The 14,661-nt window shown below is 43.3% G+C and overlaps 1 protein-coding gene across 1 annotated transcript in view; it reads right to left on the minus strand.

Annotated features, from left to right (window-relative positions):
• The window catches only part of Rarb (retinoic acid receptor beta), a 664,387-nt gene that overhangs the window by 133,375 nt on the left and 516,351 nt on the right, over window positions 1-14,661 (minus strand). The window lies entirely within an intron of this gene.

Below are 14,661 nucleotides of genomic sequence, written 5' to 3' on the forward strand. Positions count from 1 at the left end.
GGGTTCAGCGGTTGGTAGACTTGTGCTCCGTCTGAACCCACGCCAATCCTCAGTCTATGCACAGACAGTATTGGTGGCCACTTTGTCAGGCACAGGTCCCCACACATAACTTAACGTGGAGTTTGAAAACTGGGTAAGTATGAGGGTTTTATAATTCTGAAAGCTAGACTTGGCTCAGACCACCCCTGTCCAATTATACCTGTTTAAAAAAATACAAACAAAAAACCTAATCTTCAGACAAGAGGATTTCTCTTTTCCTTTTTAAACTGGTTACACTGACTCAGCCTAGGGGAAGGAGCAGATTTTTTTTTTCAGTTGTTCTCAAAACCCAGAGGCAATTAATATAGATGTAGGCAAACAGCCAGCACTTTCAAAACGGGAAGCCACCTGCAGCTAGCTTCCAACTTCTCCATTGGAAAGAAGATGCTGGGCAGAGCCAGACTCTGCTTCCTTCTCTGTCAACCTGGGAATTCTCCCACAGAAGGCTGGCAAGGAAATGGGTGGGGAAGCCCCGACTCCTGTCTTCCTTTGTGGGCAATGCAGGGAAGGAAGGGCACCGACACACAGGGGAGCCTGTCAGGTACCCCCACCCTTGCTGAAATGCCCTTCTGACTAGTTTGCTGCTATTTGGCTGTCCTGGCACAGGATGGGAGCATGCTGCACACTCCTCCTTAGAGAGTGAGTGTCCCTAAGAAGGCCATCTATACCTGCAGCATAGGAAGCTCAGAGTGCTGAAGGGAGAGATCTCACTGGAAGTGCACACTGTTTTGCTCTCCTTTCTGTAGCGATTTTGTTAGAAACTTGTCAACTACAAAGACAACATTACAAAGTGACCACTTAACCCACCACCATTGAACAATTGTAAAGATACAAAAGGCTGGGCTATGTGTGACTTTCTGCTTGGCCCAAGAGACTTACTGCCCCTGAATGCTTCCTTGAGGTCCTGGGTTCCCTGAAAACAGAGTCACGAGCACCTAGTATTGGAGGTGGAGGAAAAGGTATGGGCAGAGGGGAGAGGAACTGAACAGAACTGAAATAAGTTAGAGGTGAGAAAGCTTGGCACCATGGCAGATACCTGTGTCTCAGGTGCCCTTTCTCCAGGAGGCTGCTGCACTTCCTTGTGGAAATTGCTAATAATGGTCCCAAAGTGCAGGGAGGCAGTGGTCATGGGAAAGAGAGGTTGAGCCCAGAAATGTCTTCCACAATATTCCTCCTTTGTGTGCCTGTGTGTTGCTAAAATTCCTTTTCTTCAGGAGACCTAAGCAATATTTAACCCTTCTCCTAAACCTATGGTTCCAAGGACAGAGGTCAGTATTACTAGAGGTCACTCTAAGGAACTTTGAGTTTACTGGGCTTCCTTACAAAGCATAATTGAAAAGTCACTTACAGGGCTGTGTGGGGGTGCTCCCTCCCCATCTAGGCACTCTTGGAAAATCTGTACTTCAGCAGAAAAGACAGCTTCCCCACAGCTATGTAGATGGAGACGACATTTCCCATATATTTAAGACCTTCCCCAGGCAATGGGCAATTAAGGCAGAGTTGCATACAACAGGTGGTGGGGGAAGATGTCACCCGCCCCAGTCTTTCCTGGAGCGGGGCAGTATTATCAACAAGCCCAGCTAGGATTACCCTTTGCAAGGGGACATAGCTGAACTCCCCAAGATAGCAGTTGCTTGGCTGACAGGATACAGTCTCTAGCAAGGCTCTTTGTGGTTGTGGTGTGGTGTGTGCTTGTGATTGGGGAATTTCTTTCTTTGCACAAGGATAATTTAGATTTATAATCACCTCGAGATTCTTTTAATTGTAGAGAAATGAACTTGATCAGTATTTAAATCTGCGTGGATGGGATATTATGGACTTCTTATAACGCAGTGGGACTCACTAGTCAGTGAGTCATTTCTCATCATGGATTAATTACACCATTGGCAGGGATTGAGGCTATTAGGAAGTGTTAATTCAAAAGCGGACTCAAGTTAGCCACATTTCTTATCATTTTTTGGTCAGTAAATCTTCTCCCACCTTTTGAAAACATGATTCTTCCCTGAAGTCTTTCTTTTAAATAGAAGTAAGGAAAGTACCAATGAACATACACTATAAGTATATGCTCATATATGATAGTGACTAATGAATATGGTAGAGTTAAACCTGAGCCAATGTGTTCACAGTGACGTGTAAAGGAGTGACATCACTGAGTCTGATTTACATAGCTAGAAAGAACCTTTCCCATGCCCTCCATGGACACCTGTTCTAACATGGTCACCTCTTCTATTTTCTCTATTTGATCAATGGTCTAAGGAACAACAAGAAAAACCAACCAAACAAAAATCCCCAAAAGTTTGAGAGTCAAATTCATTTTGTTTGAGAGTCACTGTGTACTTGTTTGCCAGTGTGACACAGCACATTTGAAAACCATGATCATAAAACAGGAATTTATAGCCAGAGTTCAGGATCTACATCCGTTTCTCTGGGTTTGAAGCAGCGATTACCCACTGGACAATGCTGAGTGAAACGCCATGCACCATGCTCAGCAAACATGTCAGAGCCAGAGAGTTTCCTGAAGAAAGAACCGTGTCTGAATGTGCGTAGACAGCTTGGCCACAGCTCCTCCTCCACGCCCTCATGAATGCTCAGCTGCTCCAGGTTCAAATGCACCCACATGGCCACAGCATGCACAATCCCACCTACACTGGGGCAGAGCATGCTGCTTTAAAAAGACACATCTAACTTTAAAAAAAAAAATTTAATGACTTTTTTTCCTCTTAGGGCATTCATGTCATGTTACTGTTGGGGGAATACTTGCCTGGATTTGATCCCCGGCACCACATAAATAGGGCATGGTGGCATACACCTGTAATCTTGGCACTTGGGACATAGAGGCAGGAGAGTAGGAAACCAAATTTATCCTCAGCTTCAAATAGACTTGGACTCTAGGTTGAGATACATGAGACCTTCTCACCAAAACAAAACCATGAAGTGTTTTCCTGTTAGTGACCTAAGCCCTCTTGTATTGGATTGTTCCCCTTTCAGTCGAGTTCTGTGGGCAGAGAAGACACTAGGGTTGTGTTAGAGCTCAGTGGTACAGGTGTGCCTAGCATCTCTTGGATTCCACATTCATCACTGAGAAAAACTGAAAAGACACCTATTGAGCAATACCTGCCTCTTCAGGGAAGCTGAGGCAGGAGTGTGGATAGTGCAAGACAGAACACCAGGGCTTGGCCTCCAGCCATGCTGGTTTTCATAGGCTTTGCCTGGCAACTCACCAAAGCCTCTGGCTAGTAGGCTGCTCTGAACACCTGCTGATGCACCAGAATGCATGCAAATGAATACTGTGTTTGCAACTATGTTAAATGGATTTTTTTTTTTTTTACACAACCTGGCTGTGGACTAGGACTGGCCCATGTCTGTACCCTTGTCTGTACCCTGGGTTTTCAGTATTTCAGAATTTAACTGAACTCTGTATCACCTTGTCTCTATTGGTCTAAGATTTAATACACACGAGGGCTTTTTTTTGTGTGTTTTGTTTACTCTTTTAGTCTTGGGCTGGGATGAAGCCCAAGGCCTGACATGCTGAAGAGTACACTGAATCATACCCTACACCCATACGTCAGGCACGCCGGGCAAGCACGGACCATGAACTTGCTTTTCACTGAAGTCCCATAATCCAGTTTTGTTAAGACCTTCAATTTTCTTCTTTTGAAGCATTTTTCAGTTCAATTTGTTCACGCCAGGAATCCTGTGGCATTTATTATGTCTTGGTCCAGGGTATTTACAATGTGCCATGCAGACTCATCTTTGTTTCTTGGCACAGTATCTTACTTCTCCTTACTTCTCAGTTCCCTCGCTGAGAAATTGCTCACTGCTTTTCCACCTTTGAAACACACACTCCAGCTGAGCACACTGGCACTGCCTGAAACCCCAGCACCCTAAAAGCTGGGGCAGGAAGACTGGAAGGTTGATGCTCCCCAGGGCTACGATGCAAGACCTTGCCTTAAAAGCCAGTCAAACAACAAGACAACCCTGAGTTCCTGTTCTCTCCTGTCCTCCAACCCTGCTTTATACTCCTTCATTTTCACAGACACCTTGTAGGACAGCAGCAGCAGGGAGATAAAGAATGGCCAAGTCAGTGCCAGCACAGCCAGCCATGGTCTTACCTGGCCAGGGCTTGCTTACAGTTTCTTAGTATTGTTTTGTGTGGTGGTTTGAATAGGCATGAGCCCCATAGACTCATGTGTTTGAATGCTTGGACTACAAGGAATTGCACAGTTAGGAATCATGGCCTTATTAGTATAGGTAATGGCCTTCCTGGAGGAAGAGTGTCACAGCAGAGTTGAGCATTGAAATTTCAATATGTTCAAGCTAGGGAGTATGGCAGTCAGTCTCCTTCTGCTGCCTGTGGATCAAGATGTCGAATTCTCAGCTCCTCCAGCACACCTGTCTGCCTGCACGTTGCCATGCTTCCCATCATAACAATAATGGATTAAACCTCTGAACTATAAGCCAGACCCAGTTAAATGTTTTCCTTTATATGAGTTGCTGTGGCCATGGTGTCTCTTCACAGCAATGAATCCCTAATGAACACAGTCTGCTTGATTTTATTTTATTTTTTGGGGGGGGGGTTGTGTCTTAATTCAGTGTTTTCCAAAGAGCTAAAATGAGACAACCCTCCTAGACAGGTGAATGATCAGAGGTAGAGCTTGATTCTTCTAAATGATGGAATTGTGAGTAACATTTCAGTACCAAGGAAACAGCCAAGGGCATGTCTCAGTTGCTGCCTACTCACCTGGCTCAGTATGACCTCTTCAGAGACTGTGTGAGTGATCCAAGTAGTCCTCGGTCCTTAAACTTAATCTACTGCTTAATTCAACTGAAACTATTAAAAACTCTGTCCCTTAGTCACTTAGATGCATCTCATCCACTGGAAAGTCACAGCTAGTGCCTGGCATGTGAACAGAACCATAGAAATGTAAGACGACATTGTTCAGAGTTCTGTCAGGGTCAGACAAATGGCCAGGGAGACAGTGCTAGGAGAAAGGCACTGAGTTTAGATGCTGGGTGAAACTTAGCTTTGCCTCTTCTTGGCTGTGTGAGCCCAAGTCAAGCGAGGTCACTTACTTACTCGCTGCAGGCTCACATCTCTCACCTATTCAATGCATTCTAAAGTGATACACCATCTAGTACTGACTCATGAACACATGAGATATAACTTAGAACATAGTATGGGATTCAGTATAACTTTAAAAATGCCAAGATGGGGTCTGACAAGAGAAAGTACACCTAGGAACACATTGCCTGCTCCTATCCAGAGTGTAAGATGAAAGCCTAGATAATTCTTTCAGAGTAGACATTTCAACCTCATGCTTAGGCCAATAAGGACATTTCTGGGAGTTTCTGCACATGCCTGTTTAGGATCAGTATGTTATGTGCTGAACAAGTCTTTGTGAATGGAGTTTCTAACCTATGATGTCTCAGCTTAATTGTGAGGAAAAGAATGACCTCTGCCTTGTGCTATGTTGCTAAGCTATGGAGACCCAGATGTGAGTTGTATGAAGTGTATTCCTGAGACAATGTATTTTCAATTTATAGTAGACTCATCAGGAGGTATCTCCACTGAAATCAACAAATGCTTACATTATATGGTTTCTTATTTACAGAATAAACCATGAGTCAGAATGGTTTATTTGAGATATTGAGAGTCTGCCATAGGAGGCAGAAAATAAATTAAACAACTTGCTGTTTTCTGCAGAAGGAGTATTCAGTCTTAGGAACTTAACACCAATTATAGTAAATTAAATGACGATAATATTACAAAATAAAGATTACCTTTATTTTTCTATCTCATTTTTCTTTCAATTCTTCCATTATCCATCCAGTCCACATCCTAATTGATCTGACCATCTCAGCCATCTTTTCATTCATTTGCCCAACTCTGATGGCTATTCTTGGTTGTCAACTTGACTACATGGAATTAACTAAAATCCAAAAATGGGATTTTTTTTCTTAATTAAGTCATTTGAAATGGGAAAAGGCACTTCTAATCTGAATCTTTTAAGGTGGAAAGATATACCTGTAATCTGGGACATACCTTCTTCTGAAGCCTATATAAAGAACATGGAAAAAGGAAGCTTGCTTCCTTTGGCTGCTTGCTGTTACTCTTCCTAGCAAGTACATTGTTCACTGGTATTGGAACCTACTTCTTTGGGATTCCAGCATGTACTGAAGACCAGCTGAGATATCCAGCCATGTGGACTGAACAACTACTGGGTTCTTGGACCTTCTGTTGATTGTTAGACTAGCTGAAACACAGCCTGTAAGCAATCATTATATGTGTGTGTGTGTGTGGGGGGGGGTAATGTGGGTGTGTGTGTGTACACACCCACACACATATAGGATTTCCTTCAGACACTGCTGGGAGCAGGGTATAAAAAGTACAAATGCTTCATGAAGGGTACAGAGGGAATGAAACTGAAATTTATTCTAGTGTATGACAGAGAAAATGGCAAATAAAACCATCCCAAGATGATTGAGAGTACCTGTCAGAGTACAGCAAAAGTTGGGTAGACATTCCCAGGGAGGTTCTGTTGGGAAAATGATGATGAGTGTGGAGCCATGTTACAGTCACATGCAGAACTGTAACACAGAGTACACTTTCTGGGGAAAAAAACATTTTTCTCTCTTTGTTCACATAGCAGGGTGTAAAGCAACCTTCCTTACCCACCTCAGGTGAGAGGGTGGAAACAGTTTGAAAGGACCGTGCTATGGCTTCTAAAGTTGGCTTGGGGTCTGTGGTGGTTTGAATAAGAGTGGCCCTGATAGGTCCATGTATTTGAATGCTTAGTCACTAAAGAGTGGCACTACTTGAGAAGGATCTGGAGGTGTGGCCTTGTTGGAGGAAGTGTGTCCCTGGGGTGGAGGTTTCAAAAGGCCAAGCCAGGTTCAGTGGCTTTCTCTCTTTCTGTTGCTTGTGGGTCCAGATATAGAACCTCTCAGCTACTTCAGCTCCATGTCTGCCTACCTGCCATTAAGCTTCCTACCATGAGGATAATGTGCTAAACCTCAGAAAATGTGAGCAAGTCCAATGAAATCCTTTCTTTTGTAAGAGCTGCCATGCTCTTTCATCTGGGACTGTGCCTCTGGTCACTTCCATGAGGACATAGGGAATTAGATGTGGATGGCAAAGGTCAAGATTCAGGCAGGTCCTTCGCGTCCTCTGTTTGAGCAGATTGGACTTTGGGCTTCCCTTTGTTCTTTCAGAATCCAGTTCAAACAGCAAGTGCAGTGAGGGAGACAACCCTCACCCCTAGTATCGATCGCTTGGGACACACTTCCCAGTGTCTTGGCATTCAAAATACCAGAGTAAGAAGAGCAGAAGCTCCATCTCGCCACCTTCCACGTTTCTCTAAGAGGAAGGGAGCTGGAGACACAGGGATAAAGAAACAAATCTGAATGAGCAGGATGTACAGAGTAGCCCCAGAGGAGCAGACTCAGTGTGGCACACTCCTCACCCAGCCAGCTCTGGAAGACACAGAGGCTCAGCCACTTCGCTATGGCTTCACTTTGTAAATACTCATATCACACAAAACTTCTTACACTCCTTCTTACACAGCCCAACCCCACCTGTCTAAGGATGGTATCACCCACAGTGCTCTGGGCTCTGCTACATCAATTAAAAACTGAGAAGTAAGTCCTTGCAGGATCACCAGTGTATCTGTTAGAGTGTGAATCTGGAGTGCTCACCCCAGAAACACGGTTTCTAAGTTTGGCCGCCAGCATGTGCTGCTTGTTTGAAGACTGTGGAGGATGGAGGAAGCTCCTGGCTGAGGAAGGACTGGGACTTTGACTGTGACACCACACTTTCTTCCAACCTGCTCTCCTCTGCTTCTTGGTCCATGCCACATGAACAGCTTCCCTCCCAAGTTACTACCATCACGAATGGGACTGCTTCAAATGCCTTCTCCACTACAATGGAAATCGTGGGTCCAGATAAATCCTCCCTTACATTGCTTTGTCAGGTGTGTGGTCACAGTGACACAAAGGTCAGCAACACCCCAGCCTCTCAAAGATACAAGGGAGGCTACCTGGTACAATTCTTTGGCTGGGGCTGACTCCAATGGTTATAAAATAAAGTTTTACTGGAGCCCAGGAAAGGAACTTTTATCTGTTTATAGATTTTCTATGGCAGTTGTTATACAGCAAAGTTGAGCAATTACAGCCCAGACAATGGGTCCACAAAAGCTCTGCAGATTTATAATCTGTGCCTCTATATGGAGGAGATTGCTGAATACATGTGTCAGCTTCCACACATCTAGCAGACTTTGGAGGCATCCATTGTCTGTATCTCAGCCAGGCTTTCTTTTTGTCTGAAATTCTCATTGCACTGACATGCAAACTGTCTGCAACTATTTTTCCAACATGCCATATACACTTCTTTTTGCTCTGTAGTGGTCTTTGCTTAGATGTGAATGTCATTACTCTACTACTTCTTGAAATCCCATTTTGAATGTTAACCTATAGACAATGATTCTAAGTAAAATAAGACCCTAACTCTTATTCATTACTATGCCTTTGTCTGGGCACGACTTACATTTTCATACTTTCTGCTGACTGACTATAAAGACTGGCTGGCTGAAAGAGCAAATGAATGGCAAGGGGGTTCCCTGAGGATATTGGTTACCAGAGCTATGGTTTAGTTGAAAGTAAAAGTTGGTTAAAACTCAGTGATCTCCTTGCCTTAGTCTCCTGTTATTAAAGGCATGTACTACCTTGCCTAGGCCTAAGCTTTTTATAGTCACTATGCCTCAAGATCTCCATGCTAAGATCCAGGTCAGAAACTTGTGTCTTCCAGCCTCAAGACCTGGATCACAGGTGAGCCCTCCAATTCTGGACTGTAGTTCATTCCAGATGTAATCAAGTTGACAACCAGGAATAGCTATTACACTCTCTCAAAATATATGGCGGGAAGCCCCTGAGGAATAACATTCCAGGTTGTTGTCTGGCTCCCATATGCACATACACATACATGTGCACACATGTGTGTATGCAGATACTCAGAGTAATATCAGAGAACACTAGGAATAAATGAACCTAAAATGTGTGCAAATAATTGACACAAAAAAACTTGTGTGAAGGAAGCCAGAAATACGTAAAAAGGCACAACTCTATTCATACAAATTCAAGAAAAAAAGTCTAATTGGTTTCTGTGATTAGAATTCAGGATGCAGATCAGGAGCAGGTCAAGACTAAAAGATGAACAATCTCTGACATGTTCAGTTTCTTGACCTGGTTGAATGTTTGTGTACCCTTGGGATAAAAAAGAAATTCTAAGCCTGACCTAATGATGTGTGTGCTTTCTCCCATAAATGTCATTTCAATAAAAGTGTTTAGTTAATAAATAAAGAGTAGATGGAACAGGTGACTCACAGATTGTTAAAAACCCTCAATTGGTCTTTTAGCTAAAACATTGCAATGAAACTACCCTAGGAAGGGCTGTAAGAAGCTAAAGGGATCTTTGGTTAGTAGCAAGAGATAATAACACTTAAAAATAACCCAAAAGCCTTAATATTTTAAAATATTATGTTTACATTTTAAATTAATATCAGAGTATGAAATGGCAGAGAAAGGATGGAACGGGGAGCAGAGTACAAAAGAAAAATGAAATGTGCTTTTTTTCTTGAGGTAATTGTCCACCGTCAATTCCCCACCATGAGTCACCTTGACCACAGGGCATTATTACAAGATAACAAAGCCCATTAGACAATGGAGCATCATTACTGGGGAGTGACCCTTTCAGTGATTCCTTAAACAGAGCTCCTTCTGTCATTCCTGGGTGACAGATAATTCTCCGTGACAGCTGCTGCCTCCTTCAAAATCCTGTGCTCCTAGACATACAAACACACTGTCCTGCCCTGCTTTCCCAGAGACCTCTTTGTTCACTCACAGAGTTACCTGTGTATCTTTTGCACTTCTGGATAGTTTGAATTGCTCCCCAGACACATCATCTTTGGATATCTGTTCTGTCAGAGAGGTCTCCTTCCCTGTACCACCTGACTCAGATATTGACTCTCTCAGCCAGGCAGCAGGGATGTTAGAATCTTTGGAAGAACTGGTTTTTTTTTTTGTTGTTGTTGTTGTTGTTGACAGGGGGGGGGCGGGGCGGGAATCATGTCCACCAACATTAGAAGATAATTAATTCATAAGACACGTGACTCTGAGCTCAGAATGTAATTCCTTCTTGCACACATGTGTAAAGTGTCAATATGCACTATATCTCTCAAGACTCAGAGTCTGTATATGGAGAGAATAGATTTTGTCTTGTGCTGTATTTCGCCAAGCATCAAGAGTATCTCTCAGAAGGTCGTGCTATTCCCTCACCCTCAGTGCCAGCCTGAGTTGTGATGGTCACTGTCACACTGGTCGTCCATAAAGTCATGACATCTGGCTTTGCCCACCTTAAAGTGTGGGCAGTGTGGGCAGGCACAGCTCTGACATATTAAAATACAAATGACTCTATCATAAATGCCCTTCTTTTGTGTAGGTATCTCTGAGCCATCCCATCTTCAGGCTTTGCACAGGTAGAGTTTAGACCCTGTAAGCTCCATCACATTAGGATCTGGGACATTCTGTAAGCTCCACCACAGTAGGCTCTGGGACACACTATAAGCTCCATCACAGTAGGCTCTGGGACACACTGTAAACTCTGTCACAGTTGGCTTTGGGACATTCTGTATGCTTCACTACAGTAGGCTCTGGGACACACTGTAAGCTCCATTACAGTAGCTCTGGGACATTCTGTAAGCTCCACCACAGTAGGCTCTGGGACATACTGTAAACTCCACCACAGTAGGCTCTGGGACACACTGTAAGCTCCACCACAGTAGGCTCTGGGACACACTATAAGCTCCACCACAGTTGTCTCTGGGATGTGCTGGGCGTCATTACTAAACAAAGGACGGAGATCACTGACTTGGAGAAACAGCTCTGATTCCTCTGAAAATTGTTCAAATGCCTCAGTAAGGTCTTGACTTCTTGTGTCAAATGCAGGTCTGACCTTTGACTGCTGTGCAGCAAATATTTACCAATGGCCCTCTGAAGAGGTCATGGGGAGAGACAAGCTGCTTCCAGATGCCTATGCTGTCAGTATTTGTTAAGGCCAGTTTCAAGAATGTAATAATATGACGTCACTGCCCCTGGAATTGAGATGAAATACTCCAAGTTCATTGGAATGAGTTTACCTAGGTGAGGTTATCAGTTTTCTTTACATAGCCCATTATTTGCTAGGGGACTCCAAAATATTTTGGGGGATCATAAACAAATAAACCAAGAACAAACAAACAGATCCCAAATTCATATGGCAAAGAAATTGACATCACTAGCTCAGCTAGTTCTCTGTTCCAAGATTAAAGAGAAAATAAAGTCAAGAAATAAATCAAATAGTACTTTACAGGGCCTGTTGCCATCAGGAGAAAATGTCTGTATAAAAGAGCTATCATTTTCACGTGGGAGCCACATGACATGACAATGTGTTTGTGGTGTTCATTCCACCAATGTGGATAGATGTGTGGCTCCAAGAAAGGACAATCCCTACTAGATATGTGACACTGAGGAAGCGTGTCCCTGCCAGGTGTGTGACACCTAGGAAGGCTCTCCCCAGCCAGTTGATTCTCACAGTGGAAACTAAGGCTAGCAACCTCACTGTGTGCTTGTTATTCAAAGAGAGGTTTGCCATTGTGATGGACACTATTTGTCAGCAATTTTCAGGTCAAGACCCATATGGTGTGCTTTGCTCATAGTACAAAATCTCACATGCTGCTCTTCCAGAAGATCTGGGTTTGGTTCTCAGCATCCACATGGCTCATAATCATATGTAACTCCAATTACAGGATATGTGAGGTCCTACTCTGGCCTCTAATGTACTTACATATTGGAAAAAGACCATACACATGAAATAAAAATAAATAAATCTTTAAAGAAAAAGAGACAGAATGGTGACTAGATCACTGATAAACTATGCTCAGAGAATCGATGAAAGCAAACATGGACTAGTATAAGAGCTAGTCAACCAAAGTTAAAAAAGATCTACATGATGGGAAAACTGTCTGAGGTTTCATTTGTCTAGGACTGAAAGTGGTATATGTCCAATGTTTCTGAACTCAGCCATACAAAGGGATCAAGAACCTTCTGCGCTGTGTATGAAAAACAGTGGAACTTCCTGACAGTGGGTGTGGGAAAGATCAGTAGTAAAGGAAAGATTTTGCACAGTTTATAGACTCCATACCTCTCTATTGCTTTTGAGTCTTTATGCATTTTAAATAGAGTTCTAAATTAGAGGTACTGCTGTCTTGTGTTAACAGGGATGGGATTGTGCTACTTCATATTCTCCATTAAGTCTAAGTCTTCAGCTCCCCAGACAAGACCCTCCAATGCTGCAGAGTTAATGCCCTTTGACTAAAGGCTTGAGTATGTGATGAATGTGTTCAGATACACACAAGGTTTGCAGTGGCCAGCAGCCAAGAAAATATGCAGCTCCAGCAGATGATGCATATGGAGTGGGAGCTGAGCATGGGCATTGAGCAGAGTCTCACTGACAGATGCTCAGCGACAGGGCAGTCAGCTGGATGTTCTCCTGGGAGAGTGGCCAGACCTAGGTGAAATAATTTTTTTGTAATGTCAGTGGAAGATATTTCTGAGTTACACATTTTTCTGTAGTATTGAATAGTGAACTCATAATAATGGACGTAGGCTGCTGTGACCGTGGGGTCCAGGTTGCCAGATGGAATCAGAAAGAACCTGCTTTGCTAATACTTTTCTGTTGAGCACTTAGCTGTTTCAGTTGATGTCATTCTTTAAATGCTATGGTGGCATTTTTTTCTGCTGTGGCTTGGTTTACATCGATGTGCACTGTGGCAGGTCTTCCTAGAACAAGTCTTCTGTGGTACTGGAGTTACTAATGAGTCATAACTTAAGCATCCTTGTGGCCACTGTATGTAGTATGTCCTGGTTGTTCAGAGTCTATGATTAGTCTCATCAAGAAACTGTGGAAGAAGCAATCAGTTCCATGTAGCTGGCAAAACATGACACACACTTGTGTCTAGGATTGAGTCCCCAGAAGCAGATGCTGAAGTGAGGTTTGGAATGGAAGTCACATGGAGAACCCAGGAAGCAGTAGTCAGGAAATGAAGAATGACGGTAGGGAAGGAAGCCAATGCAGGACACAGTGCAGAATCGTCTCAAAAGCCACCCTCCTCAAGAGACAAGGTGGCATGAGGGTTTATTTACCAATTCCCAACCTAGTACTGTAGGAGCTGTTAAGTTTTCTGATGCTTCCAACTTCTATTGGATGAAGACAAAGGATTTTCTAGTGCTCAGGAGCAAAATTCCTCAGGTGGAAAACTGAAAATTCACAATAAGTAGGTTTTAGCAGGAGAAGGGAGGTGGAAAGAAAGGAATAGGACTCTGACACTATCTACATCAGTGTGTGTGTGTGTGTGTGTGTGTGTGTGTGTGTGTCTGTCTGTCTGTCTGTCTATGTGTCTGTGTGTCTGTGTGTACATGTGTATTGTGTTTATATGTGTACTCTGTGTGCATGTGTGTGATGTATGTATGTGTGTGAGTGTGCCCTATAGTGCATGTGTGTCCACACACAACAATATAAAAGTGAAAGATGTTGTATAACATACCAAAAAGGGGAAGTGATCACAGTCAGAGTGTGAGACAGTATCCTCAAAGGTGTGGAAAAAGGCTCTCCAAACACAAAGTGGCATGATAAAAATGATCGTGCTTTTGACTGAGATCCCATATTCCACAGAATTTTTTGTCTTTTTATAGATAATGAAATGTCTCCTCCACAGTATTCAAGGCAATAGAGTTCTCATGGTATAGATGAGGAAACCAAACTGCAGTTAACATGCCCAAAGCCCCGGTGAGAAGTGGCAACTCAGAGTTTACAATCAAGCTGTTCTAACTACAAATTCTGTGTTCTTTGCTCTGCACATTAGTCAGCCAACCTGAAGCAAGGCTGGAGCAGGTATCAGTTCTATTAAAGTTCATCTCAAACATGGGGTCACAGGCAAAGAAGAGCCACCAAAGGTACCATGAAGACAGAAGTACACAATAAGTCTCATGAAATATCCAGGGAACGGTAGTATGGAAAGTCATTGAAATTTAAAAGCAGTCATATGAGGTAGAAATGCAGTATACAGCTATGAAACACAGCCCTTATTGTGGGTGGAAATATCATGCATAGCTGTGAAACATGGTGCTCACTCTGGCTAGAAATGCTGTCTACATGTGAAACACAGCACTTCCTCCAGAAGCTAGTGCTGGGCTTTGACCTCACTATGCTCAGTCAAGGCATTGAACAAGGAGACCTGGCAGTGGTAGTCATGCCTCTGCTGTCCTCTTCACTGTTGCTTGGGCTCTGACTCTAAGGCATAATCCCTGCAGCCCTGTTGTGGGCTAGACTGCTTCCCTAATTCACATGTCCAAGTTCAGAGTTCTCTGCCATTTGGTATTCCTCAGGTGAGAATTCTTTGTTCAGTTCTGAGCCCCATTTTTTGACGGGGTTATTTGATTTTCTGGAGTCCACCTTCTTGAGTTCNTTATATATATTGGATATTAGTCCCCTATCTGATTTCGGATAGGTAAAGATCCTTTCCCAATCTGTTG

This window comes from Mus caroli, chromosome 14, assembly GCF_900094665.2.
Source record: "Mus caroli chromosome 14, CAROLI_EIJ_v1.1, whole genome shotgun sequence".
Classification (NCBI taxonomy): Eukaryota; Metazoa; Chordata; class Mammalia; order Rodentia; family Muridae; genus Mus; species Mus caroli.